A 4705-nucleotide genomic window follows, 5' to 3' on the forward strand; every position below is an offset into this window, starting at 1 on the left:
TTTTCTTCGTACACATGCGCACTTTTTTGTTCTGTGTTTAATCATATATGCAAACGCATTCTATTTTTAGGTCTTTACGCTCTTAACTTTGTGAGAGCAGGGAGAGCGCCATTGTCGTTTGAATCAAAAAATTAGCCTCATATTGCAAAACGAATGTATGGTCGTGATGCATCTTATAAATTGTATAGTCTTTGGTTTTACCACTAAGCAAGAAATACATAGAGGAGTCAAACAGTACCAAAAAGTACTATCACAAAAACGGCTGAGCCTGGAACCCCAGAGCACCCGAACGATATGTCTAAAACCCCAGAGTGCCTTCGGCTTTTTCGAGTTCGAAGCAGTCGTTCGAAACCGAGCACAACAAGAATTCACTTTTCAGGGGCAGATCGGCTGTGTAAGGATGAGCAGGGGTGCGTTTCTTTGCGCTGTGCTCTCGTTCCTGTGTATATGTGTATATGTGTACAAGCGCTCACACGTTTGTATGTGTGTGCAAATTTCTGTTGGCAGAGTCTTTTTCACAGGTTTCGGACGGCCACAGCCAGTGGGCCGAAGCGGCGGCTCACTTGCTTATGACGTCACAGCAATACTTAGCGGCTAGCGCTTGCATTGGGGGACAAATTATTTAAGTTATCTAACTATAATTACCACTTATTTTAATTTAATTTTTTTTCTGACAATATATTTCCCAAAAGGCATTTTTGACCGACCAGAAATTATTATTGCATTCCATATTGTATTAAAACATTTTTATTTGTTTCAGTACATTTACATATTTATAAAATTATAATAATTAGAAACTAATTGTATAATTAATTAATAAATTGTAAACTAGAAAATAATAGATTTATGGTAAATTTATGACATTATTTTTCAACTATGAACAGAACGTACTCACATACACTCAACCGCATATCTCTGCATACACCCCAAAAAATTTTCAAATTCAAATTTTAAACATACACTGTTTAGTTAATTATTAACATTTTAGACAAATTTTTATTCTAACATATCTAATCTAAGCCACACATTCCGCCAGGAAGCTCCTGGAAAACCCGTCGTCACATCTGATGACCACGTCTGAGGAGTCGAAGGACTGGATGGGACCGGTCGGCATGCTAACCAACCTATCGGTTACCATGTCGGCCAACTTGGTCTCAATCTCCTCCCACTTCTCCGACAGCAGGCAACCGTCGTCATGGTACTCATCCACCAGAGCCATAGCCAGACTGTCTTTGGCCATCTCGCTTTACTTCTTTGCCTTGCTTACAAAGTTTTTAGCTCTCGGCTTGCCTTGTGTGTCCTTCGCCCTCTTAGGTGCGCTCTCGCTCACTTCCTGCGACCGAATGCGCTTCGCCTTTGAGGGCTGGAACGCCGATGCCGTTTTATAAGCCTCGTATTTTGCAATCTCCGCAAGGAATTTGGCCTTGTCCTTGAAGTCCCGAGGGTCGGTCCTTCCCTCAGCCTCGTTCTTGGCTATCTTGCCGAGAATAAAGCGGGCTCTGTTGACCCTCACTCGCCTCTGATGATGCGACATTTTCGCCATCACTGCGGTGGTGGCCAACTGAGCCCGACCTGTGTGGTTTGATTGGGGAGTGCTACTCGCTACTACTATTTTTAATCGGTAAACGATACTATATGAGATGCCGCAACCAATCTCGACTGTGTTTGGGGTTTATCCTCTCCCGGGAGTTTCGAAGCTCGATGTTTTGTGTCCATTTTTCAATAATTTTCACCCGCTTTGCTCGTCCTGGCAAGCGTAGCGGGCCAGAGGGGGTTTGGGGCATCGAAACAAGTTGACCCCAGCTTCGGCCGGGGTTGCCTGGCCCTGGGAAGGCTGCGTACAGACACAGCTGTATTAATCCCTAAGCTGCAAACCTGGAAGTCAGTTGGCACGGGACGCGTTACATACCTGAGTTGAGAGAAGGCTGTTTAACGACTTGCCTAGGACCACCCGACTACAATTGATCAGCATCACCGGTTGACCCTCGACTGGGTACCTGCTTCCAGCCGCCCTCACTTGGAGAGTATAGTCGCACTACCGATGGTGTACACAGTTACGGCAGATGACACGGTCATCCGTTGATCCCCCTGTGTACTCTATCGGCTACGCGTTGCTCCATCGTTGTCACTGTCTCTGCTCCCATCATTGCTTCCGCTGACGTTGTTTGTTTTCTTTGGCTGCTTATGGCGATTTGCAAGTATTGGCCACTTCCACTTTCAAATAAGCTAAGCAACGTGCGCCATCAAACTCTTGTAATTCTTCTACGTTCAAAACTAAGTAATTTTCTTTTATGAAGATATCTTCTACTATTGTAGTTTCTGTGGTTGTAAATACAAATGAATTTACTGTGCCTTCGCCCATGTAATTTCGTGTATTATATTAGTTAATTTTTCATTTAGTAATTGTATTTTATATTTTAGGATATTTTTTCTCTGAGCTTGAATTTCTTCCCAGCTCTGAGCGACTTTTAGCATTGTATTAGTGTCGTTAGTAAGTTGGTTGATTTTTTTTTTTTAATTAATCTGTTGACTACTATTATTGTTTTCTAATTGTTCATTTATCTTGCTCTTTTAAAATACGTAATCGTGATGATCTGGCGTTCTGCCTGCCACGCCGTACCTATTGTTACTATTGCTTCTTTTAAATGTTCCGTATTGTTTAGCTGCCAGTCCTGTTTCGAGTGAGATTATTTGCGAATTGGAATAATCGAGGGCCTTTGTGATGCCCAATTGTGTATGTCATTATACTATATTTATGTAAGATTTTTCCGGTTTGTGTTTAAACAGTGGTATTTTATTCTCTGCTACTTTCTCTGTTTTTTATCTGGGTGTCAGTTTTGTTCCTAGTCTTTTATCTATTTTTACATGTACTGTGTCGCCTTGTGAATATTGAATCGGTTGTTTTCTGTTTTGATTGTGATATTCTACATCTTTACTTTGTTTTGTATGCCCTTGCAGGGTATTATAATTTCAGTCAGAAGTTTGCAACGCAGTGAAGGAGGCACCTCCTACTATATAAAGTATATATATTCATGATCAGGATCAACAGCCGAGTCGATCTAGCCATGTCCGTCTGTCGTCTGTCCGTCTGTCCTCCTGTCCGTCTGTCCGTTTCTACGCAAACTAGTCGCTCAGTTTTGAAGCTATCTGAATGAAACTTTGTAGTTAGCCTTCTATATACTCTCACTCGTATATATGTCGGAACGGGCCGGATCGGACGACTATATCATATAGCTGCCATAGGAATGATCGGAAGATTTTTACAAAAAAAATTTTAACTTTTTCAGTTTTCAATAGAATTGGATCAAATTTGAGATATAGCCATTTTATATTAGTCTTAAATTTTGTGTCAAATTTCATGAAAAACAGACGACTATATAATATAGGTGCCATACAAACGATCGTTTGATGTAGAGGAAAAATGCAAATCTGTGAATGTAAATCTGCAAATATAATATGTATAGGTGAATGAAATGAAAGCAGGTATTACTTCATTGTTGTTTAACAGAAATATATATAATTTATATTGTATGGATTCCTATTCATGGAAGTTCTATCTGCAAGGGTATATAAACTTCGGCGTGCCAAAGTTAGCTTCCTTTCTTGTTTTTTTTTTTTCTGTTTGATTTCTTCCCTCTTTTCCTCAATGTCTCTTATTGAACTTGGAAGTGTGCTTCTGAAAAATATGTCTATAGGTCTGTCTTTTGTTACTGAGTGTATGGATTTATTACATTCCTGAGCTGACTTGAAAAGTAGGTCTGCAAATTTCATGCTCTCGTTGTCTTTTTTGAGGCATCGTTTAATTTCGGGTAGTGTTGAATGTAATCTTTCTATTTTTAGATAACTCTTCGATGAATACGGGGCCTTGGTATGTACTCATATCTTAAGTTGGTCTTCTAGCATAAACCTAATTGCAGCCGAAGCTCGTTCTTTATCCATTACTATTATTCTCTGCATACCGAAATCAATTAGCATTTTTCTTATCGGATTCCTTATGTATCTAGATGCTCTTGACTCTAAAATTTTTACTTGTGCATATTTAGAGAATTTATCGATACCTGTTAGTACGCTTTGTCTTCCTGTGATGTAAATATCTATATGAATAATTTCTCCCAGAAATGGAATGGGGGTTGGTTGGATTTCTCCTAGTTGGGATTGTTTGTCCTACTTTTATTCTTTGTAAGTTTGAGAGAGTTTTACTTTGGCTTGAATTCTCTTTTAGCATTTGGGAAAAAATAGTTCTTCAAAATTTGCATTTTGTTTTCTTTTGCATCCCTATGAGCTCTTTTATGTTCTGGGGTGATAATTTAATTGTGCTGTAGCTTTGAACTTACGTTAAAGTTAAGAGTCGAGTTTTTTTATCAAAATTGCCTTGATTTTTTCTTCCGCGTAGGGCTTATATTTTGATATGCCTGATGTTGGAAATGGAATTTCGAAATTATAAGATTTCGCATCTGCAATGATACCGGCAATACTATAATCGGCTAAGGAAAGCATCTGCAGATGGCAAAAAACCATTTACGAAGATTGTATAAGACTGACGCACATCCCAATCTTGTGGAGGGAAGCAAAAGTCATACTCATACCGAAACCAGGCAGAAGGGGGCACATCCTAGCAGGGGATTACAGACCGATGAGTCTCCCCTCCCTCGCCCTGAAGACACAAGAGACGTCCTAGACGTCCACATCCGGAAGTCGCTAGAGG

This window comes from Drosophila serrata, unplaced genomic scaffold, assembly GCF_035046125.1.
Source record: "Drosophila serrata isolate PLE 108 unplaced genomic scaffold, ASM3504612v1 contig_155, whole genome shotgun sequence".
NCBI classification, from domain to species: Eukaryota; Metazoa; Arthropoda; class Insecta; order Diptera; family Drosophilidae; genus Drosophila; species Drosophila serrata.